At 42.6% G+C, this 26,019-nt stretch overlaps 1 long non-coding RNA gene across 1 annotated transcript; it reads left to right on the forward strand.

Moving 5' to 3' along the window:
- The first annotated feature begins 2,668 nt into the window (after nt 1-2,668).
- On the forward strand, nt 2,669-13,124 carry LOC123651390. The gene is made up of 4 exons (XR_006740067.1): nt 2,669-2,680; nt 9,412-9,417; nt 12,211-12,220; nt 12,836-13,124. It is a non-coding gene; the product is annotated as an uncharacterized LOC123651390 (long non-coding RNA).
- Nucleotides 13,125-26,019: the final 12,895 nt, after the last annotated feature.

Genomic DNA, 26,019 nt, shown 5'->3' on the forward strand with positions numbered 1-26,019 from the left:
CTTGGGTGAGGAACCAACTCAGCTAAGAACCACTAAAGTAGATAGATTGATGAGGAGCCAGACTGAAACACTGAAACACTGAGACAGGAGTTTCGGGCATCTAAGCAACAAATGAGGGAGGGGCTTTAATAAATTCTCATTTTGAAGTATACACATTTACGCATAAATTTATGTAACAATGGGCAATTATCTCTGCCTCTGCAATATGTTAAAGATGTTGTTTAATGGGTTAGGATAAATGAATGGCTTTTATTATCTTATACATTTCTTTATATGATTTGTCTACATTTCTATATTGTTAAGTTTTTAAAAAATAAACATGCACTACCTCTATTCAGTTAGCCTTTTTTGTGGTGGGTTTCTTTTTGACTTTTTTTTTTTTTTTTTTGCCTCCCATGTGTCAAGTAGACTAATGAGGATAGAGATTTGGATTGGAAATTCCAGGTAGGATGAAGTGGTACACAGACCACAAATAATTATAGTTGTTTAAGCATTTATAAATAGAGTAGCAAGGTGATGTCTTTAAATAAAAGTTGTTCTTAGCAAATACAAAGAGGCCGAGCTGATATGGAAGCACTCTGTCCTCCCTTACGACCACTCTCTGCCATCCATTCTCCATCCCTGAGCGCCACCGACCTTGGGAACAAAACAGCCTTTCTGTGGGTGCCTGGTCGAGCTGTCTGTGGAGCCCCTGAAGGCGGCGGGAAACTTCTCACGTTCCAATGATAACTGACCTTCAACCACTTTATCAATAGGCCTCACAGTCTTACAGGGGTCCTCAAACTTTTTAAAGTGGGGGCCAGATCACGGTCCCTCAGAGAGCTGGAGGGCCGGACTATATGAACTACTAATTCCTACTGTAACACCTCGGCTGCGCTCACTGCCCAAAAAACCTGGCGGGCCGGATCAGACTCCTCTGCGGGCCGCATGTGGCCCGTGGGCCGTAGTTTGAAGATGCCTGGATAGACACTGGCATCATTTCCTAAAACCCTGAGTTCTCATGGTCATTTCATTACCTGATGCACAGAAAGCTGGACCTCCTGCCACCACAGCTGGGGCAACGTTACACAAAGCCCTTCAGGAAGGCTGGGGCGTGGGGGCAGAGCCTGTGAGCCAGCTGGGGCCAGCTGGTTGCAACTTACCTTGCTGTGCACAGGGGTTACTAAATGACTCATTTAAATCTGAGACAAACACTCAACAAATGGGCAATGCAATCACGTGGTCTGGAGGAGAGGAACAGATGATATGTTTGCTGCTATCTCAGTAATTAGGTAGATCGGGCCTTGGGTAAATGAGACAGCTAGCGTGCGGGCAGCCTCAGGAAAGGACAACAGCAGCCCTTCTTTGCAGGACATACACGAGAAGGAGCTACTTATGCTTCATTTCCCTGGAGCCCATCACACAGAATTTGATAGTCTTTTTTTGTGGCAGCAGCAAAACACATAGATTTGGGGGAACGTGGGTTAAACAAATTGTCTTGTGGTTATACTTTTACTGAGGACCGACAGAAAGTCCTCTTCAGGGTCTGCCCAAAGAACATCCAACTGAAAATATGTTTAAACATTTTCTACTGGTGCCAAATGAAAAGCAAGCAGAATAAATAAAATAAAATTGGGGCTTAACTTCATCGTTGCACTTGCTGAAACCATTTCTTTGTCAAGTGGCTTCAAGTGCATTTGCAGACCTCAGAGAGGCCAAACCCAGGCTCTCTGTCTTTGAACGTGCTCAGTAGACAGCAAGGTCCTCATACACATGAAGATGTCTTGTTTCTGGTAAACGCTAGTTTGAAGGGAAAAAAAAAAAATCCACTGACTTTCCTGTGAAGACTTTGTATCAGTCTCTGGAGGCCAGCAGGGCAGTCGTCCAGAATTTCCTTGGCCGTCAGCACAAAGGAGGCTGCACATCAGTAACGGGGAGAAAACGGCGAACTTCAGCAAAAACAAAGACCTGTCCCGGCTTTAAAAGAAAGACGGGAAGAAAGAAAAACAGGACATATGATCACCTTAGTCGGCTGCCAAGCATAGGAAGTAGCTCCAAGTACTTTCTCATTTGCAGCGTTCCATTGTAAATGAGAAACTATAATTACAGCTAGAAAATCTGGAGCGATAAATTCCATCGAGCCGCCCAGCGCGGACTGCGGATGGGCAGTGGAGGGGAGGCCTCTGAGTGAGGACAGGTCTGGAGTCACCGCCAGCGGGCGGTCCTGTCAGCATCCTTCTCACAACCTAACCCTCTTTTTGTGAGCTCTGTCACGTGGGATCCCAGCAGTACTGAAAGCAAGAGCTGCCTCCGAGCGTGCAAGCGGGAGGAGAGCCCTTGGTGACTGTTAGGTGTCTCTGAACTAGTTTATTCCTCTCGGTTTTGCCATAAAGGTTCCTGGTGGCTTTAAAGGAAGACGAAGTGGCTATTCCCCAGGTTGCACCGGTGTTTTTCACGACAGGGTAGCAAACCTGCCCAGGAGGGAAACCCAGGGAAGGCTGGTCCTTAGACTTGTTTCATTGATGTGGTAAATCCACAGGTTTGGGATCAGAATCAAGTTATACATACATTTCCAACAAGTAGGCAATAAAACGTCACTTTATATTTCATAGTTGTGTTCCATCTGCATTGCTTCTTTCTCATAGCTCTTGTTCTCAGCAATGAAACGAATTTAGTTGGGGGTAGCCTTGGAGGCTGAAAGGTTACCTTGGGACATGACTGTTGGTTCCGTTGCAAAGAAAGAGGTTGCCAAGCATGCTGGGAAGGATGCCATTGTCAGCTCCCAAACTTGGGTAAGATGAGGCTTTGACAGCCATCTTTACAGCCTTTGCTTTATTAAGGTCCAGATGTTTGATGGGAGCTAAAGGCACGTTTCCTTCTTTGTTCACAAAAGATTACTCATTTCACTGGATGTTGGAGATCCGCTATAGCCTGCCCTTGATTTATTCATTCTGTGGAGAATGCTAAAAAGGGAACTCTAACCATGAGACCTATTTCTTTTCTGCAGTTATGCCACAAGAAAACCTCTGTGAAGTGTTTTGAGTATTATTATTGAGAGTATCATGGGAGTTGGACAATTCCAGTGTATGTTCCTAATAGAATCAGCCTTCTGAGATTTCTTTATTCCTGTGTGTCCCCACCTTATTATGTAGAAAATAATGTCAAAAGGGAGCTTGGCAATATCTGAGCACTGAACAAAATTATGTAAAGTATGGAGTCGTGACTCAGAAAAGAAAACTAGGTCACTTCATCCTTTGAAGAGGGCAGACTTGAAAACAGCTGATAATATCTACTCCGGTGACTTACAGAATTATTGATGGAACTGTTGATGACATTAAGAATGAGCATGATTAGATCGCAGGCTTCAGGGCCCTACCATAGACAGGCCTGGGGGGGGGGGGGGGGGAAGGGTTTCACAGAGAATCTCCTGCCACTTGCTTGGTACACAAGGTCGAAGTCCATCAAGAAATAAGGGACTGTCTCCTATACTGCCATTTCTCAGCTCATAAAATTGTATTGCTAACGGAAGGTGATAAAGCAAAAATAAAGGCGATAAAGGAAAAGGAGAGTTTAAATTAGTAAAAATTGATACCATTCACTTTTGCCATTTCATAATTAAAATATTTAAATTGCACAACAGGAGGTAGACTTGTTCAGGAGGGGGGGAAATGCCTATTTTCATCCTGTAGATACTTTGCAAACACCATGTGCAATTCAGTTCAAAGCAGTTTGAATTCAAATCAAACTCTTACAAAGGGAAGTGAGAGGGATGGTAGGTCCTCCCCCTACCCCCGCCTCCAAGGGTCAGGGACACAGACCTCTCAGAGTGCATCTGCCTTAGCTTTGAAGCTTTTAGTTGGGCACCTGATAAGCAGGGTTACCATGAACTACTATGGGGTCTAGAGGAGGCGCAGCACTTTGGGAGGAGGGAGGGTGTTGACCTTGAGTTGTCACTGGGACATCCTGGGGAGATAGGCGCCCAGGAGGCAGTTGGAACTGCAGGTGGGCTGGGCCCTCTGACTCTCCTCTCACCACTAAACCTTCCTCTGAGGCCCTCCCTCCAGCTCCTCAGGGCTTCCCCCCCCCAGGAAGGTGCAAATGCCATAACAGTGATTTTGGGCATTTCATGTAACCTGTATTTCATCCAGACCATCTAAAATACAGCCTACCTGAAGCCAGTTTGGTTCAGTGGTAGAGCGTTGGTCTTCAGACTGAAAGGTCCCAGGTTCGATTCCCGTCAAGGGCATGTGCATTGGTTGCGGGCACATCCCTGGTAGGGGGTGTGCAAGAGGCTGCTGGTCGATGTTTTTCTCTCTCATCAACATTTCTAGCTCTCTAGCTCTTCCTTCCTCTCTGTAAAAAATCAATAAAAAATATATTTTTTAAAAATATAGCCTAAAACTGCTGAAAATCTTTCTTGTTTTTTTTTTTCACATACTGCACTTCAAATAAGAAACTTAATCTTATTTTTGTAGAACATTTCACTGCAAAGTTGGTCTTTTTATATATATATATTTTATTAATTTTTTACAGAGAGGAAGGGAGAGGAGAGAGAAAGAGAGCTAGAAACATCGATGAGAGAGAGAGACATCGACCAGCTGCCTCCTGCACACCCCACACCAGGGATGTGTCCGCAACCAATGTACATGCCTTTGACCCGAATAGAACCTAGGACCTTACAGTCCGAAGACTGAGGCTCTATCCACTGAGCCAAACCGGTTTCGGCTAAAGTTGGTTTTTTAAAAAGATTCTCCATGGATATGATATATACATTAACCAATAAAAACAACAACTGTTAAATCATGAATCATCAGTAGAAATGTTCTTTTGTGCACAAAAGGATAATATTCTTAAATTACGTATATTATAGAATCTTGGTTACTTCTCTTTATCTCCCTCCTCTCCCTTCTCTCTCATGTATATGTATCTATTCATGCATCTGTATCTATGTATCTATCTATCTCTCTGTCTATAAAACTGATGATATCCAAATTTATTTTCACAAATACTATTACTTTATTATTCATTAAAATTTGAAAGATGCAGTACCTTTCGAAGCGGCCCTTCTTAAAATGACAAGTGAGTTTAGATAGTAGCGGTAGGAAGCAAAAGGCAGCATATCTGTATTGGGATGGAGTTGAACATTCTTTAGTTAAAGCTATTTTCATTTTATAACAAAAATCCTCATTGAGTTCTGTGGAGTGACCTGTGATTTCACTTCCTGGATGAAAATAGCTCAACTTTTAAAATTAACATACAAAATATGCAGCACAGAGCACTTGTTCTATATAATATAAGCACAATTGAGCTGCAACAAAGGCTTCATTATGTAGGCTGATTTTAGAAGATTTTTAGCTCGGGGGGACATTAGAGATTTTGAGTACGTTTAAGCTATGTGGCGTGACTGTCCTCAAATTTCATTTTCCAAGAATTATAGACCTAAAAGGATATCACCAGCTCGCTTTTTATAATTAGCATTGGGCTCTATTTCTGTTGTTGTTGCAGACATTTGTAGTTAATCGTATGCATAGTTGATAAATCCACCATCTCAAAGCACTGCAGCGTGAATTAATTGCTTTTTATGTCCTCTCTCGGAATCATAGCATCATTTTCCAAATACACAAACTCCTTTTAGCATCATTGTATCGCTGTGATAGAGTCCAAGTTGCAAAAGCCCTTTCCCAGACCACACAGATGCCCATTTTCCTCTATGTTTTAGATGACTGCAGTGAAGCAGGACAGGACGGAGAGACAAAGTAGAACCCGGAAAGTTCTGCTGGTGCACAGGCCTTTGGGGCGAAGGCATTCCCCACCCATCTCCAGGGCATGGCCCACTCTCCCTATAAAAATCCACCAGACACTTGAGTTTCTCCTCTGGCTCTGTTATGTAGCTTAATACTCTTTACTCTTCAAAAGCTTCCCCTGACATTCAGCACAAATGTTCTCTAGTCTCACTCACAATTAATACTCCCCAGGACTGACCTTTCTTGGAAGTACAATAAACCATCCCTGTCTCTCCTGAGTGCTAACACTCTTTACACCTGTGATCCCTCCCTTAACTCTTGGATGTCAGTGAAAATATTAAAGTGCACTCAGGATACACATTTCATCGCCGCTCAGCTCTTTGATGATAACAGTTCTTAACCTTCAGAAATCAATTCCATCATTGATCCATTCATTCAACAAATATTTCTGAACACCTACTGTGTACTCAGCCTTGTGCTAAGCACTGAACCTAAGGGACATAAGGCCCTCATCTACATTATTTAAAATCTACAACTTGTGTCTGCTGCATTACTTATGGTAATAGGCTCAGCACGAATATAGTTTTTCCCCCCTCCCCTTTGTTTAAAACTTGATAATGTTTTCATGTAACAAGTATTATATCTCAAATTGTTGATGATGACTAGAAACTTTAATTCACTTGGTGCAAGGCTAGGGAACTTTAAATATTATATTCCAGAGGCTAGAGATGCTTCTGTACACTAGTCTGACTACAAACTGCTGTGTTCTTTACTCCTGACACCTGAAGACTACTTGTTTGGTATAGCTTTCATTATGAGGGAACAAAGTCAAGGAATGGTTTTTAAATAATTGTCCTAATTTCTTTGTCTTTATAATAATAGGCATAATGAAAGCTCTAAAAATGTATTCTTTAAACTGCATTTCTCAAAATGAACAACAACAACAAAAGCCCTTCAAAAACAGAACCTTGTTTAGAATAAGAGGAAGCAGCCAGGTACTCTCATGTGTATTATTTTCCTTGCTGCTCCACATACTTGGCCTCCTTAGTTGTAACGTCACCTTGGGGAAGGGGACTTGGATAACTCCCGTTTGAGTGGGAGAGACCAAAGCAAATCTCTTTATTCCCTGCTTTCCCGAACTGCTGCCCCACTTCGTCCTTTTGATACAATGGCAGCCCCTACCTTTCTTGTACCCAGATTCGAACTTCTGCACTATCTTTACCTAGATCCACTATATTCCACCATTATCAAGTTATATAGATTTTAACTGCCATATTTGTCTTAATTTGAAGCCACTGTTCAAGTTGAGGACATAATTATACAGGTATGGTGAGATATTAGGTGGGTTGTGTACAAGCAAAGGGGTTTTAAGTATCATATGAACAAAGGAGGCACAGAAGTGCTTTATATATAGAAGTAATATTATGACAGTTCACTCTTGTTGAATGTAATGTTGAGTGTATAGACCAGGTTTTTCTTGTGCTCCATCGTTTGAATGTAGGTATGTTCATGTATACCTCCAAAAACTTTCTTTTCCTTGAGAAAAAGTGTCTTATGATTAAATAAACTAGGAAATTCTAGATGAAAACAGATTTTTTTCTTTCTTCTATGCAGTAAAATAGATATCAGATAAAATTTACCATTTTAATATTTTTAATATATTTTATTGATTTTTTAAAATATATATTTTATTGATTTTTTACAGACAGGAAGGGAGAGGGATAGAGAGCTAGAAACATAGATGAGAGAGAAACCTCGACCAGCTGCCTCCTGCACACCCCCTACCTGGGATGTGCCCACAACCCATGTACATGCCCTTAACCAGAATCGAACCTGGGACCTTTCAGTCTGCAGACTGATGGTCTATCCTCTGAGCCAAACAGGTTAGGGCCCATTTTAATAATTTTTAAGTGGACAATTCAGTGGCATGGAGTAGCTTCAGATTGTTAACTCTTAGCTACTAACCATCTCCAGAACTTTTTCATCCTCCCAAACTCTGTACTCCTTAAACAATAACTCCCCATTACCTTTCCTCAGCCCATTGAAGCCACCATTTTAATTTCTGTCTCTATGAATCTGACTATTCTAGGTACTTCATATAAATGGAATGGTGCAGTATTTGTTCTTTTGCGACTGGCTGATTTGATTGTGTTTAATGTCTTTTAAGTTTCATCCATGGTATAGTATGTATCAGGACTTCCTCCATTTTTAAGGTTGAATGATATTCTATTGTGTGTATAGAGCACCTTTTGTTTATCCTTTCACCCATCAATGGACACACACTAGCTTCCACCTATTGGCTATTGTGAATAACTTTGCCACAGAAACCGATGTACAGACATCTACTTGATTCCTCCAGGAATTAATGTTGCATCAATTACAAGATTTTTAGGGTCCATGCCCAGGAGTGGAATTGATTCAGGCGTCTTCAAACTACGGCCCGCGGGCCACATGCGGCCCGCAGAGGAGTCTGATCCGGCCCGCCAGGTTTTTTGGGCAGTGAGCACAGCCGAGGTGTTACAGTAGGAATTAGTAGTTCATATAGTCCGGCCCTCCAGCTCTCTGAGGGACCGTGATCTGGCCCCCACTTTAAAAAGTTTGAGGACCCCTGGATATGGTAATTCACAGTTTAATTTTTTTAGGAAAAGCCCTACTACAAACAGGTGCCTTGACTGCAGAATCTTGATAAGAAAACATGCACTATGACTTTTCAGGTAGGAAGCTTACTAGAGCCTGTGTTTCTCCAACTTTATCTGACTATCAAGCCTTTTCAACTTGCAGGTAAAAATGCATGGAGGGATGCAGTTGGGAAAAGAAGAAAGCATCGTCTTACCAAAATATAAAATATGTGCAATGAATCAGTGGGTTTCTTTGGCATCCAGAGACCCAAAAGAATTCTCACCATTCTTATACAGTATAGAGATACCTTTTCATCGTTTGAATGTAGGTATGTTCATCGTATGAGAAATTGTTGCACTATTTATTTATTTATTTTTATTTGTTTAAATATATTTTATTGATTTTTTACAGAGAGGAAGGGAGAGGGATAGAGAGTTAGAAACATAGATGAGGGAGAATCATCGATCAGCTGCCTCTTGTACACCCCCCACTGGGGATGTGCCCGCAACCAAGGTACATGCCCTTGACTGGAATGGAACCTGGGATCTTTCAGTCCACAGACCAACACTCTATCCACTGAGCCAAACCGGTTTTGGCTGGTGCACTATTTAAATTTACCTGATTCTGAGAGAAAGACTTTGGTTCAGAAGTTGTTAATATGTAAGTGTAATTGAAACAAAGAGGTATAAAGGGACAAAATAATGCATAGGAAAAAGAAGAGTAACTATTTCAAGAGCACTTAGAACACCCTCATCACATAGTAAGCACTGTACTTGTACTTATTAATATACCTAAAGGAAATAAAAGCTGTTTAAATCACAATATTTTTAGAACATTCGAAATGGGGAGGCATGTTTAGGCTCCTGCACTTCAGGGCAGAGGGGGGCCAGGTGCTTCCCACTCCTGAAAAAGCAGGAGAAGAATGAGTGGAGTGGAAGACCACTCATTCCTTGCATCTCTCAGTACTTAGTAGCATTCAAGCTGTTTTTGATGAAGATCCACAGTGACTGGGAAGTTAAGATATTCCATTCATGGCTCTGTAGAATTTTCCAGTGTGTGAGACTATTAGAAAGGGGTGAGGAAATGTTGGGATTTTAATTAGGTACTTCAGCCCACTCGATAAGGAAGGAATTAATGTTGCATCAATGACAAGATTTTATATTTCTATTGTAACTTGTACTGACCTAAGAGCAACCAGCTGAGTTATAATTCTTTCTGTCTTCTGTACACAAATTCACTTGTTTTGGTTCATTAATCAAAACCACCTGGCAATATAAAACAAATGGGACAATTAAAGGAATACTGCCAACTCATGTGCATTAAGTCTGGAGCACATGCTACCTAACGATGGCCCAACCGCTCTGCCAGTGCATTTGGAGAATCTGCTGGTGAGAATCAAACACCGTGTTCCTTAATAGCATCCATCACCACCACACCTAGTCATACAAGTAGGGCTCAATTTTTATAGCAAGACAAAAGAGACAGTGCCAGGAATCATCTTGAGAAGCCGGTCTATCTCACAAAATGACAGTGCTGACAGTACTTCCACTTTTCTATATACATATGCATTTACCCATTTTAGAGCATATATTATACATGCCCCTGATGCTTAATTATGAATAAGAAAGTCACTTCCCTGGAACAAATATTTGGATATTCACAACAAGACATACCGAAGATTCATAGAATGTCGTATATAACTTCCCACACGTGTTATCGTTCATTTGAATATACTTTACAGAAAACACACTGCAAATAAAATGCTATGAGAGCAAACCATGTTTTCGGAATAGCCACATTTGTCTTACAAATCAGGAATTCCCTTAAAATCAGGCCAAACGATGCTAAATTATGAAGTGGACTGAGTAGCAAGACTGATATTGTTTTCACGTTTTCACAAAAGCAATATTCTAGGAGAAGCAAACGTATTTCGTAAAGGGAGCTGGTACAAATCCCTGTGCAGTAGCAGCAGGGCAGACAAAGCTTGGGATCAGAGGCATGGAGATGGCTAGATCTGGGACAAAGATGAGAAATTGATATTGTCGCTCTAACGTTCAATCTTACTTTTCATAAAAGCCACGGCATTAGGCTGTTGACGCTTAAGCTGCCACACCAACTGAGGTTACTTTGTTATAAGCCTCCACATGTCCTTCGATGAACAACAGAGGACTGGCAGGTCTCTGCAAGGGTCCTCTTAGGTTCCATCTACTGAGTTGAAACTTTCCATTCCAAATCAGAGCCCTGCCTATCAGGCAGGGAATGTGTCACATGACTCACCACTGAAATGAGCAAAATCATCAAGTTTTCTGGCTTTTTAAAATACAGAGTACACAGGAATTCGAGACTTCTTTATTTTGTAGTAACTCTGATCTATTTTTAATATATTGAAAAGTTTGTATTTTATTCACTTATTCATGAAATATTTATGAAGCACATACTGTGTGCTAGACACTAGTCTAGTTGCTAGGCCACAGCATTGGGGGGAAAAATAAAACAATCCATTCACAGACTTGGGGGGAGTGGAGGGAAAGACCAGACAGTATACAACATAAACTGCATATATGCTATGTGAAATAGTGACAAATGATGAAAAATAAAGGAAAAGGACGGAGAATGTGGGAATAATTGCAGTGTTAAACAGGAGGGCCAGGGAAACAGGAAGTACAAGTACGAAGTCTTTGTGGCTAGAAATACGCTGGTGTGTTCAGACACCGGCAAGAAGGCTCAAGTGCCTAGGACTGAGCAATGGGAAAAGACTGAGTGAAGAAGTCAGAACAGGAAGGCAGGGGCAGAGTAGGGGCAAACCTTCCAAAGCTGTGCTAGTCTCTGCACACCTGCACTCCATGGACATCACTCATATACAATTCTACATGAATGATGATGCTGGACTCGGAACACCTGGAGTTCTGCCTGCCATCCCAAGGTCTTTCTATGCAGGCCTTTCCAGTTGTGGGAAATAGGTTACTGTGATGCTGTATGCCTATGCAAGTACCTTTAAGAGTATAAACCACAAATAAAATAGCACCTCTTACCCAGAAAGGTCACAGTCTGCATCCTAGCCTGGAATTGCCCTTGCCAAGCATAGTTCCTCAACTCCAGGTCAGATAAAGGCCACCCTGAAGCAGCAGTTTTAATGATCTGTGCTTTAATTTAATCTCAATGTGGGAAATGGTGGCAGAGGAGGATCCTGAGCTCACCTCCGCCCACCAAGTCTACACACCAGATCTACCCACTAAATCTTTGGGTACACCTGGGACAACTTTCTCTGGGGGAAAAAACACACACACATACACACACCACCTAAAAACTGGCTGGTGACACCTAGCCTCCTTCAAATTGATGAACAAGAGGAAAGCCACATGGAAGCCGGTAGCAGAGGCTGGGACACAATCTCGCAATCTCACCACATACCCCCACCTCCCCACCCCCGCGCGTGGCCCACGGTCTGGAGGAAGCTCAAACCCAAGCTGCTCCTTGAGGAGAGAAGGGTTTGAAACCCCAACTTTAAGATCTGCAGCTGAGGAAGGACCCTCCCAGATATCTAGTTTTGAAAACCAGTGGTAAGACCCACAGGCTGGAGCAACCTGAACACTGCCAGCAGGTAAGGACTCAGGCCCAGGGAGGAGTATCGCCTGAGGGGTGCAGGGGCTGGGTGTGGGTGAGGCCCGCTGGTTTGCTGAGCGTGGGCCTGAGATGCGGGCATCTGGTTTGACACACATTTGGGGCTGCTGGATGCTCTGTGGGATGGAGACTGACAGGTCATTTTTACACTCTCGCTCCACCTTACTCCTCCCCGGGGGGTGGAGGGGAAGGGGGAAGGACCATCTTTTTATTTTAGCCCAGGTTTTCTGCCACTCCAGAACACCAGTGTCTCCTGGGTCAGCTCTGACACAAGGCTGCTGCCCTGATGTTTGTGGCTGCCACCAGAGACACCTCTCTGTGGCCTCACTCTGGTGGCCAGTGGGACTTTCTCTTGCAGGCCCCACAGAACTGGAACCAGCGGAGAATGGATCCTTTTGTCGGCCCCCGGGACACAGCCAGAGGCAGCAGACAGGAGCTTGGTCTTTCTGTCAAAGAGGCCTATTTGCTTGTCCCGAGGCTTCGGGTTTGATGCAAATCTATAGGCCTATAGATGTCAAATTATGTTACAAAGCAGTTGGCACAATTGCTATATACTACATTAGAAAAGCAACTCAGATGGAACAAGCTATCACTATGGTTATGTGCTCTACAGTAAGTTTCATTAAAAGACTATTTATAAGCCCAGCGGTTGAGCATCAACCTATGGACGAGGAGGGTCACAGTTTGATTCCTGGTCAGGGTACATGCCTGGGTTGCAGGCTCAATTCCCAGTAGGGGGTGTGCAGAAAGCAGCTAATCAATGATTCTCTCACATCATTGATGATTTTAACTTTTTCTCCCTCTCTGAAATCAATAAAAGCATATATATATATTTTAAAAGACTACTTGTGCAGTCTTTTTAAAGGTCCAAGATCTGTCTCTTGCTTCAACAGTGTTTGGATGGAAAGACCCAGGGACGCCCGTTCTTCCAGTCTCCAGCCACTCTCCTGCGTCTCACCCAGTCACCACCTTCAGAACCACCTCCAGGACCAGCCAATACACCAGTGTTTTTGCTGAACAACCATGAGCTCCCAAATTCGTCAGAATTGTTCCACCCAGGTGAAGGCTTCGGTCAATCACCTGGCCAACCTTCATCTGCGGGCCTCCTACACCTACCTCTCTCTGGGCTACTATTTTAATCTTGAGGATGTGGCTTGGGAGGGTGTGGATCACTTCTTCTGAGACTTGGCTGGAGTAAGCATGAGGGCATGGAGCATTTCTTAAGTTGCAAAACAAGTGAGGAGGCCACATTCTCTTCCAGGTCATGCGGAAACCTTCCCAGGATGACTGGGCCAAACTCAGGACACCACGGAAGCTGCCCTGGCCTTGGAGGAGAACCTGAACCAGGCCCTTTTGGAGTTGCATGGCCTGGCTTCTACCCGTGCAGACCCTCATGTCTGCGACTTCCTGGAGAACCACTTCCTGGATGAGGAGGTGAAACTGATCAAGAAAATGGGCAACCACCTGACTAACATCTGCAGGCTGGCAAGCCCCCAGGCTGGGCTGGGCAAGTCTCTCTTCCAAAGGCTCACTCTCAAGCACGACTAGGAGACTATGAAGCCCAGAGACCTTTCAGAGGCTACCCTAGATTCCCCTGGTGTCTCTGGCTTTTACCTAAGCCACTTCCTGAAACTACTAGCCATTTTTTTAACCACCCTGAAGACCTCTCCAATGCATTGGACCAAATAAAACAATAAAGCTTTTTTGCAAAAAAAAAAAAAAAAAAGAAAGAAAAAGAAAGAAAAGAAAAGACGCCGAAACCGGTTTGGCTCAGTGGATAGAGCCTCAGTCTGCGGACTCAAAAGTCCCAGGTTCGATTCCGGTCAAGGGCATGTACATTGGTTGCGGGCACATCCCCTGTAGGGGGTGATCAGGAGGTAGCTGGTGATGTTTCTCTCTCATCGATGTTTCTAGCTCTTTGTCCCTCTCCCTTCCTCTCTGTAAAAAAAATCAATAAAAAATAGTTTAAAAAACGAAAAGACTACTTGTAAGAATGAGAAAGAGAAACTCTGCATATACATCTGTTTATGTACTAGTACACACCTAGATTCACAGAAGGCTCAGGATTGTTTAAGAGAACTTGTTTTGTGAAAGAAGAGGTGAGAGAGGGAGGACAGGAAGGAAGAACCTGTGGCTGAGGGATCTGACTTCTTTGGGACCCTGCTTCTTCATCTACAGAGTTTCCACAGGAGATCCACATTACATAAACCTTACTTTTGCAGCAAAATAAATAAGCAAATCTCAGTGTGATTATCAAAGCTAAGTCCTTTCATTGTTATTTTTACCTACACATCAATATAACCAGTTTAAATTCCCAACTTATCTTCGCCTGAAATTAAAAAATGGCTCTTTGATGCAGCATGCCGTCAACAGGTGAATAGACCAGCCAATTTGGTCGATGGAGATAGCAATTGAAGTGGAGACTTTTCAGCGAGCACAGCTGTGGAAATATCCTATGTAAACAAGGTCACACAAGACCCACACTTTCCTGCCAATACTCATTGCCTCACTAAATTGGTCCAAGAGCCATCTCACTCTGGCCTTTTTCCAAGTCAGTGATGAATCCCTTTATCAAAATCACTGTCAGGTAAAACTTGTAAGACCTTGACCAGGGTATTCCTTAAACTTTAAGAGATGGAACACTTTGTAATGTATTTTCAAATTGAAAGTCACTTATCCTCTTAGCACCCCGAGAAGGTTTATGAACCAAATGCATGCTAAGAAATATTTTGAAAAGAACCATTTAGGGCTTAGATAGAAAGTTTCAATGTAGTGGATTGTGGTATACTCCAAATTCTATCTAAAATAGGTTTTCAGAATTAAAAGTTTAGGGTCCTATTTACTCAGGAAAAGAAAAAGTGAAGCTGAAGCACTGGAAATGGGATGCAGTAAAACTCTAGGATTTCATCCAACTGTTGCTTGGAAATGAAAATTCCCTAATGGGAATAGGTCTTTGAAATGGGACATCTGGGTTTTACTAAGTGGGTAATTAAAAGTTTGAAATCTTGCCTGGAAAACAGGACAAAAGCTCAAATTACCAAGATAGGTGAGACATTCCCCACTGCCTTTATCATAGGAATGGCAGGGATCCAGGCTCTAACAAAGCAAGGCGGGGAATGTGTGCAGCTTAAACAACCCAAGGATAAAGGGGACTTTGGAATCCGATTTCTAGGAGATATTTTTCAGAAAACATGCTATACTTCCCACAGCTAATGAAACATCCCGTGTTCCAAGACCAGCATGGAGTGACTAATGCTCAGCCAGGTAAGCCGTCATCCTACAAAGGTCCTCTGGCCCTTTCCTGACTCAAGACTAAAACTTGGGCTTTCCAGGGAAACGGCCAGGCACCAGTTCAAAATGAAAGTCACAATCCAGTGGTTCACCCGAGTCACCTCTCAAAGCTTGTAGATGAACCACAAAGGCTCAAATTAAAGTAGAAGCACTCTGGCTATGCTTTATTCTGAAAATAAATAAGGTTATAGGGTAGAACACCGAATCTAGATGAGAATCTCATGAAGTAAAGACTTTGGGGTGAGCTTTCCAAAATAGCTCAATAGAACGTCTTCCTATATCATATGTAACTTGCTTGATTTTTCTGTCATGTAGTTGGTTAAAGAACATTGCACAGAGCATCTGCTGCGTTGAGAGATTAGTAATGATAGACATAGACAGGTTCTCAGGAAAATTTGTTACGGATATGTCATGTTTCAGGATGGTCCTCATGGTAATGACATTCAACTCAGCAGGCGATGCCCTCCATCGGGACAGTTTGTATATCATCTGACAATTAAATATTAGTATATTTGGGGCCTTTGTATCACAATCCTCTAGGAAGTCATGAAGAATCATGCTTCAAAGCTTGAAACTTGTCACTCCTCCTACAACTTTGTAAAATAGTAGAAAAGTGCGAAGTTTAATATAATGGTAGAAATCTGGGCATTGTATCACGCTAAGAAAATGTTTAGTTAGTTAGTAAGTGTAAATTAGTTTAATTTGGCACCCAAAGTAAGAACTTCTCGAGGCTAAATGCTAATGCACAACATTAGTGCTTCACAATTAGAATTCAGAAATGTTCAGCATTCATTCTAATGTTGCAGGTCTTCTAGGAAAAAAAAATATTTTAGGCTATCAAGTCTATTTAAATCTTATAGTAAATTCAGGAAATGAGTTTCTTTTTCTTTTCACCAGACAATAAAAGGGATGTCTGCAGCCTGAAAGAATAGATTAGATAACAAGGCAAGAGGTCTTTCTAAGTGTGATCTTGTCTATTCTACTATTTGTGACATTAAACTACGCGCTGAAGTTCTCTAGGTTTCAGTTTTTCCTTGTACAGATTTAATGATGTGCCTATTTTGTGTAAGTAGTGTTAAAATCCTGACTAGATTGATATTCAGTATTTATAAAAGGCAGTTAAATGAACTAACCATATCACAAGGCCAAGGCCACAATACCCCCCTCTCTATTTGCCTACTTTTGCCTGATGCCCTACTCCATTTTTTTTTTTTTAGGTCAAAAGATACTGGAGGTAGTAAAAAGACTAAACATCTCTTTCCTTTTATTAGAACTCTAAACATCTCACCAGCTAGGATATGTCAGTTGATCTGGCACCTCATTGAAACATCTGTGAACTCAAGCCCTGGCCCAGAGCATGAAAGGGAAGACAGAACAATGGAAAGGTGGCACTCCCTACTGCTTTGCAAATGCTGTGGATATGGAAAGCTGGAAAAAAAAAAAATCTGGGGTTTTCTGAGCTCCGCATTCTCATGGAGGAGGACATTGCCATAAACTGTCACCTCATCAGCAATCTCAGTGGGCATTGTGTCCTCAGATCCTCTGTTCCTTATCTCACCACAACCAGCACAATCACCACCAACCCTCAATCCTATCTCTTGAGATTCCTCTGGCCTTCTCTATAAAGAGTTTAGTACTGCGGTTCTCAACCTTTTTGATGCAGAGACCCTTTAATACAGTGCCTCATGTTCTGGTGACCCCCAATCATAAAATTATTTTCGTTGCTACTTCATAACTGTAATTTTGCTACTGTTATGAATCATAATGTAAATATCTGTGTTTTCCAATGGTCTTGCAGGAGTCTTCAAACTACGGCCCTCGGGCCACATGCGGCCCGCAGAGGAGTCTGATCCGGCCCGCCAGGTTTTTTGGGCAGTGAGCGCAGCCGAGGTGTTACAGTAGGAATTAGTAGTTCATATAGTCCGGCCCTCCAGCTCTCTGAGGGACCATGATCTGGCCCCCACTTTAAAAAGTTTGAGGACGCCTGTGACCCTTGGCAAAATTACAGTTATGAAGTAGCAACGAAAATAATTTTATGGTTGGGGGTCATCACAACATGAGGAACGGTATTAAAAAGTTATGGCATTAGAAAGGTTCAGAACCACTGGTAGAGGGTCACAAATCTCCAGGTCAAGGGCAGAAAAGCTGGTAACCCTTGACCAGCTATTTTGTGTCCTTTTTGTGCTAATTTTAATTCATGTTCTCCTATGCTTCCACTTGCCTTAAACATAAAACAGAGAATAAAATGAAAGAATAGGGAGAAGAAAATGAGAACTTACAATTTCAAATTGAAGTGTTTTGGTGTCATATCTTAACCAACACTCAGAGAGGTATTAAGGCTAAAAGGCCTTTTGAGAAAGCTAGAAAAAAACTGTAAACTATCAAAGAAGTCCATTCCTCTGCTATGATTTTTTGCTTGAATAAATCAACATGTAGCTTTTGTATCTAACTTCATAACTTCGACATATCTCTGATTCTGGTTTTATTCAAAGTTCTTACAATGAAAACAATCAATTTTGTAATAGAATAAAAAATAATGTTATCTTTCCACTCTGTTGGAGGTATCAAAGATAAGAAAACATTTTTTCATTTGTAAGAAAGTAGTCAAAACATAACTTATTAGCAGATGCTAAAACTTGACCTCACTACACTCTGAACACAACATCTTGAAATAAATATTCTGACAAATAAATAATATGTTACATGGAAAAAATATGAAAGTTTATCATTTGTCTCATAAAAATCATTGCTGAGATCTAGATATCATTTTGGAGTTTAAAAGACTCCAGAATTGCCAAAACCGGTTTGGCTCAATGGATAGGACGTCGGCCTGCAGACTGAAAGGTCCCGGGTTCGATTCCGGTCAAGGGCATGTACCTTGGCTGCGGGCAGATCTCCCGGTAGGGGGTGTGCAAGAGGCAGCTGGTAAATGTTTCTCTCTCATCGATGTTTCTAGCTCTCTATCCCTCTTCCTCTCTGTAAAAAATCAATAAAATATATATTAAAAAAAAAAAAGACTCCAGAATTGAACCATGGTATAAAATGCAAAGAAAGAACAAAACCCTTTTTTTTTGTTGTTTTTTGTGTATGTGTATGTGTGTGTGTGTGTGTGTGTGTGTGTTTCAAATATCATTAGACAGCTAAATTAAATATTCACAAAATGTCAAAGCATGGAATAAAATTCCAGCATGTGCAAATAATCTAATTGAGGATAGAATCTCTGAGACCTCCCCACCCCCCACACACACACACACACTCACAATCCTACTATGAAATTCCGGGTGGACCATAGCTGTAATCAACCCCCCAGGCTGTAATTACACCCTCCAGATCCAATTCTGAAAGCAATGGTATAAATGCTGAAGAGCATGTGGTACCTCAGGAGCTAACCTCATAATTTAAAGCCCTTGAGGAAATTCAAAAGAGGGGCTAGAACCCCATTCTTCCTAATTTACAAATGTGTGACTTTTGCTTTTTCTCTGCTTTTATTCATGAGAGATAACCAGAGATACCCGTGGATCTCTACTTGTGCCACCTGCAGAGAGGAAACTGTCTGTAACAGATCCTTGGGGAGGTCTCTTCAGAAGAGTCTGCCCGAATTCACAAATTCTCCTTTGTACTTCTGTAAATATCAGGAAGAGGTAAACATGAAGAAAGAAAGAAAAAAATCACCAGCATAGTAAGAGGATGTTAATGAGGGGAAATAGACTGGAATTAAGAAGAGAGAGGTTTTAAGGCAGCTGGTCTATGTTTCTCTCTCATTGACGCTTCTAGCTCTCTATCTCTCTCCCTTCCTCTCTGTAAAAAAATCAATAAAAAATATATTAAAAAAAAAAAATAAGAGAGAGAGGTTTTAGTCTAAATATCAAGGGGGAAAAAAGAACTTACTGATAATAAACCCAACAAATTAGAGTATTGGATGATTTTTAAAAGAAATAATGACATTGAAATCATTTCAAAGTGAATATTTGCCCCCCAAATTTTTTTTAAAGAAGAAGACCTTTAAAAAGTCCAAGGCTACAACAGCTCCTAGAGGAGAATGTAACTATTGGTAATATGCCACACATATTTTTATAATTTAGCACTTCCTGGACATTTCTTTAAACTAAAAATACCTAGTATTTACAATTTGCCATTGTTTTAAGCACTTTATACACATTAACTGGTGTTAACCCTTACAACACTATGAAGTCAGTACTATTTTTACAGATGAGAAATTTGAAGCACCTGAGATACCAAGAAGCTAAGGAACTTTCTCAAAGTCACCAGTGACTGAGCAGTGGGAAGATCCAAAGATGGGTGTGAATTCTGGGTGGAGACTCTTGTGCAGAGATCTGCATAATAACTATCTTAATTTAAAACATCAAGTTATTATATAGCTGATTCAGCTTCCAACAATTGCTACCCTTATACATGGTCAAATGAAACAAAATGATGAAATAAGTGAAATTTTGTACCTTTCTATGTTCTTCTGCTGAGCCTAGTATCTCCTTACAGATCTTTTCCCACAGCCCTGGGCAATTACTATATTTTTTCAACCTTTTCCCCTAACAACACTTGCTGTCAGTTGCAATACTGATTTAATAAACACATTCCAAGTGACCAGAGCCTCCTAGTGTATAGTCAGTGCTCAATAAGTATTTACTGGATGGCTATTGAATAATAAGGCATTCTCTCCCCCCAGAGATCATCTTATTGACTTTCTAACACCAAACGTTCTAGGATTCAACAGCTGATGGACTTAATGCTTTCACATTGGTACTTACAGAGCTGAAACAAGAATGTCTGTCGGAGTTATGTTGTACAGTTTGCAAGGCGAATCTCACTTGCCTGTGCTTAAGCTAGTTGTAGTTTTAAAGAAAGAAATGGGACAAGGTCCTGGGTAGTATCGCAGAAAATTAAAACAAAGATGAATATACCCTTTGCATGGGGGAGAGAGGAGAAAGGCAGTTTCTGGAGCACGCGCTAGAAAGAGTAACAAAAGAATCCTCCACGGTAGAATTTCAGCCGCAGAGCATTCCAGGGAAGCCGAGAGCCAGCACAGCAGAGAACATCTGCCCATTGCAGGAGAATCATTCTTCCAATGAGAAAATAATGATGAAGGATATTCTTAGACAGGAATAAAACTGTATTTTTATAGTACCAACATCAGGCTTATTTTTATATATATGTATATATATCCCCTGAACTTTTGTACATGCTGCAAGAGGAAGAGAAGCAGAATGCGGTTCCTAGAATTAAAAGCATATTGGCAAAACAGCTTCATCAAGCGTGTGCCTAATTTACAGTTCAGAAATTTGATTAGGTTGAACCCTATAACGTTGCCTTTTTTTTGAACCAAAAAATGGTCAAAGAGAGGCAATTTTATATGGTTCAACCAGAAAGAATATGCCAGACTAATTGATATGTGGCTGTAAATCACAATAATATCTAATATGTATTAAGTTGCATTTTGCTTATAAAGTGACTTTCCTTTGGACACACAGCTGGCAGTCGGAAAATTGTCTGACCAAGTCTTCTTTCCTTAGACCATATGTGCCATCTCAGAGCTTCTACTCATTCAGCAAATACACGGGGACCTTAACCACGTGCCATGCGTGGTGCTGAAGGTCATTTTTTCCAGTATGGAGGAACCACCTGCTGTTTCTTGCCCAACTGTTGACCTCTAAGAGCAATCAACTGGGAAGCCTGCCCGTACGAGTTAGATCAAAATCGAAGGAGGGACAGGTGGTGATAAGAAATGACAAGGAGCTGCAGATAAATGAGCTTAGTCTTTTGTGTGTGTGTTCCCTCCCGAGGAAACAGACGTGCCTTTTAGATACCAGGGCCAGCGGGGAAAGGAAGCCAGTCTGGGCCGGAGCAGCTTCAGAAAGCCATCCAGTCCTGCCTTGTAGTCACAGCCCACTCTGCCATCAAAGGCCTGCCAGGGATGGTAAAGCAGGAGCAGAAACAATTCTTTCCAGGGCAGTGGACGTGGACCTGGCTGCAGCAGCAGCAGCCGCGTCAGCATCACCTGGGCGTTTAGAAGTGCACATTCAGAAATGCCTCCCCCAGACCTGCTGAATCGGAAACTCACCGAGGTCCCCCAGCAATCTGATTTTAACAAGCCCTCCAGGTGCTCTGCTGACACGAACATTTGAGAAACACGGTTTTCGGGGAAATAGGAGATCACGCCAAGGGTTAAGGAGATTAAGAGAGCACAGGAACCCCAGGGAAGCAAAAAGAATCCAGGCAGTCCCATCAGAAATACAAATTCTGCTGAATTTTGCATCTTCATGTGAAATCTTAAAGTTCCCCGTCAGTGGGCATATCATTGAGTCGGTGAAAAGTAAAAATAGGAATAACAGCAACAACTAACACTAAGGGCTTATTATGCCCAGGCTAAGTGCTTTAGATAGGTTTCATTTACTCCAGAAACAGCCTATGGAGCAGATAGGTTAACTTAACAGATAAACCTAATAGGTTAAATAACTTCCCATTTGGCTGTGGATCTAGCAAGTGGAAGAACTAATTCAAAGTGAGGCGATCTGACTCCACTCAGTTATGTGTCCTATTTCATAGGACATCCTAATGCACCCCAGCTCTCATTACCAGTACGAAAACAAGCCCATTCTCTATAAAATTTTCAATCAAAATACTGTAGTTCCCGTAACAAGGTGAGAGAAATGAAGAAACTATACTTTCTTTGCTGAGTTTCCACCTCAACCAAATACATCTGAGTTTAGGGAAAAAGAGCATGCACCCGAGAACAAAGGATATACCTCCACCTAGTGGATAAATGTCTCCATTTATTTCTAAAGGCCTTTCAGTTGCTCCAAGAGCACAGGAAGGAAACTAGAAGCTACCGTGACAAGTCACTGCAAAGCTAACAAACCCAGCGATGGGTGAAGACTTAGTTCAAGAAGCAAGCTCAGTTGTAGTCCTCTTCAGTGAGGACCCTGTCCTATGAGCTGTCTGGGCAACAGCCCAACTTGGAAAAACACAAGAAAGGATATGCCCAGCTATCCTAAAGGAACCCTGTTATCCTCCCAATCTCTCTCTGTACACTGCTTTTTGCATCTGGAAATGCCTAAATGCCATCTGACTTCTCTGGGATTTGCAGCAAAGAAGAATTAGCCTTGTAAATGGGAAATGTTAATTCTGCTTAACTACAGCAAACCCCTATCGGGCTTCTTTAAGTGAGACACATCTTTCATGCTCTGCACACTCTTCTGAGAAAAGGAGCTGAAGAGGGCAGTGGGAAGATATGGGACACAGGACAGTGAAATAGTTTGGTGACAAGAAAACCAAATGTCAGATTTTACCGGGTTTAATCTGACTCTAGATTCAAATCAAGAAAGAGAGACAGACACTGATGCTGGTAGATATTCCAGAGGTTGTTCAAATCATTCAGGGAAAATTCCAACTTCCTATGATTCTGTGATCTGCCCCAATCAGATAAAATTCCAAGAAGTTTCTCCAAGCCTCCCCCAGCAACAGCATCTTCCAAAGTGTAGGAAAGATTTGCATATATGGCAATGGGGTTCTATGCTTATTCAAACTCAGGTCACACTGGGTTAAACAAAACAAAGCAAAGCCTGACCCAATCTAGAGCTTCCTTTCCATGCTGCTTAGATGATTGATGTATCTCCAAAGGGAGGGTGTGGGCCACTCCATTTCCTCAGGTCTTTGGTCTTCCTTCCTTCCTTCCTTCCTTCTTCCTTCCTTCCTTCCTTCCTTCCTTCCTTCCTTCCTTCCTTCCTCCCTTCCTCCTCCCTCCCTCCCTCCCTCCCTCCCTCCCTCCCTCCCTTTCCTTCCTTCCTTCCTTCCTCCCTCCCTCCCTCCCTCCCTTCCTTCCTTCCTTCCTTCCTTCCTTCCTTCCTTCCTTCCTTCCTTCCTTCCTTTCCTTCCTTCCTTCCTTTCCTTCCTTCCTTCCTTCCTTCCTTCCTTCCTTCCTTCCTTCCTTCCTTCCTTCCTTCCTTTCTGCCTTTCTTCTTTCCTTTCTTTTCTTCCTGTGGCAGAGCACTCAATAGGACTGACAATTGGTGGGAACACAGTGAAAAACCCTGGCCTAGAGTGAGTGGCTGGGTGGTGTGCTTGTCACAAAGCCTGATCTCTTGTGCTCATGTTACAATGATGTACCCAAACAGGCCATCCGAGTCAGCCGGGTAACTTCAGTAACCTTACTTAAGACTTCAGTAACCTTACTTACTTAAGCCTTCCAAAATATCGTGTCTTTGGGAACAGCAAAATATCCAAGAGATCCCTTTCAGGTCTCTGTGGACAAGAGAGGACACTGTCATCCATCTCTTTCTTGGCGCACCTTTCTGAGTCTGAGTGACTGCCTCTGCCCCCTCCTTAGGTCTGGATGCTCCCTCCTGTCTCAGGTGGATTCTTCCCTTCAGCAATGAAGGTTGCATTCGGAGGCTGGGGACAGGGGCTCTTGGACTTCTAGGAGACACAGTCTCTGCTCCCAAAGACCCCAGATTCTTATCCCTGAGATGTTGCTTATCTGCTCAGCTGCTGGCTTTATTCTTTGACTCTAAGGACTGAGGGTCTGTGGGGGGTCCTTGTGCCCCTGAGAGCATCCAGAGGGCCCTGTGTGGCTCTGCCCTGGCTTTATTGCTGAGCAGGCCTGGGCCACTGCAGGAGCTGTGCTTGATGACTTTTGTTGTTCTTTATTTCATCATCAAGGCATTTGTGCTATCTCCTAGAAATGGTAAAACTGTTTTCATTCCCTCTCCCACCCCCCCCACCCCCCCAAAAAAAAAAGTAGGTTTCAGAGGCAGAGAGACAGAGACCCCAGTCATCTGCAGGCTGTCAGTTTTCTCTTCAATTCTGGAAAGCCAGGAAACAAAGGAGCCCTCACACAGCCCTCCTTCCACAAGGGGACCCTGAGCAAGCTTCAAGCACAGTGGCAGGACTGGCATCGCTGGAGACCAAGGCAGTGCCCCTCCCAGCCCTTCCAGGCCAGCTCACTGGCCACCTGTCCACTTGCAGGTCTTACTCTGCTGGGTCCCTTCCCTAACAGAGTGTCTGTGTATTCTTGCTGCTCTCCCTCTTCCAACCCAGGCAGGGTTTCCTTTGATCACTCTAATTTGACAAAAATGTGCCATTCAAAATCACACCCAGGAGAGATGGAAGGAAATTCTATTCTTTCCTTTGTTCCCGGCTGCGTCCGTTTTCCCCGGGCTCAGAAGACGGAGTTGCTAATGCAATTGTGGGCTCCCCTGGAACAGAACTGCCGTTTATTATACCTTCACTTCCAGGAGAAAGAGCAAAGCCTGGAGCACAGATGCAGGCACCCAGGGAAAGCACGCCCATTCAGGGACTAAAGGGTAAGTCCAAGGTCACGGAGCTGCTGGTAGACACACTTTCAAAATGAAAATTTATGAGTTGGGGGCTTGTTTTATTCAGGTATTGACTTGATGATTCTCTAAACCCATTGAAAATAAAGATTGGGGGCTGTCTGAAAGAAAACCCCATCATACAAGGTTTCAAATGTGAGAGGGGGAAGGAGAGGCAAACTCCAGCTCCCAGGTGAGAGGTGGCGCTGAGCCCCATGCTGGAGTGCCCAGAATCTGACCTCTAAGCTGCCCTTCTTGCCCCTTAAAAGGCTTGGTCTTCCTCTCCATATCAGGATAATAGGAAGTGCCAGCTTCACACCTGGCTTTGAAAAAAACACTGACTCCTATCTTAGATCCTCTGGGTAAAAAAAAAAAAGAAAAGCACTGGTCTAAATAACAAGGGAAAATTAGATACTGAAATCTCAGTGTTTTTCTCTCCTGCCACAGTATTTATTGTGTGGACAGAGATAAAATACCCTTCGACGAGTGTCAAGAGTTCATTGTTCTTAGAAATAAACACCAAATTCTTTAACATGACCAAGGCCCTGCCTGACCCCTGCCTCATGGCCTCCCAAGCCTTGTGTCTAATCACTGTCCATGACGGCCATGCTGCTCCTGGTTCAGCCTCCCAGATGCCAAGCTACTTCCTGCTTCAGGGTCTTTGCACAGCTGATCCCTCTGCCTGGGATCCACTTATTCCTCCACACGTCACCCAGGGAATGCCTACTCACCCATCATTGCTCAGCCTAAATGTCACCTCCTTGGGGATTCCTTCCCCAAGTCCTGGCCTCTGTTAGACACTCCTGCCATTTACTTTCATGGTCCCTTTTGCTTCCCAGTGCTTTTCATCATGAAAAGTAATTTCTTGAATAATTTGGCTGAATCATGATTGCTTCCCACCTCAACCCTCAGCCCCACAAAGAGTTGCCTACAGAGGCAGCCAAGTTGTGAAATGAAAGAGCAGCTGAGCTTAAAAACACATTGAAAACAAACCTCCCACAGGTCACAGAGAAGCAATATTGTAGAGGATCAAGGAAGCAAACTCTAGAACCAGGCTGCTTGGATTGTCACCTCAGCCCTCCGCTTACTAACTGTGTGACTTTGGGAAATTGCATAGTCTCTCTCTTTTTCAGATCCCTTCTTTGTAAAACAGAACTATTTGCACTGTGTAATTTCAAGCTCTGCTTTTGTGTTTTGATTTGGGGTGATTGTGTGTGTGTGTGTGTGTGTGTGTGTGTTTGTGTTTTTATTAAGTTTTCAACTAAATGGTAGACTATCAGAAGACATGGTCTACTTAAATTAAATTTGTACCTTTTCTTGGGCCAGATAGAGTTTCCTGTCCATGGCTTGAAGTTATGGGACTTCATTTCATTTATTTAAAATGAGTGTAGGTGAGCACTATGCTTTCAAAGACCATTCTGTGCTCTGTATGAAGCTGA

The sequence above is a fragment of the Pipistrellus kuhlii genome, unplaced genomic scaffold (genome assembly GCF_014108245.1).
Source record: "Pipistrellus kuhlii isolate mPipKuh1 unplaced genomic scaffold, mPipKuh1.p scaffold_m20_p_5, whole genome shotgun sequence".
NCBI lineage: Eukaryota > Metazoa > Chordata > Mammalia > Chiroptera > Vespertilionidae > Pipistrellus > Pipistrellus kuhlii.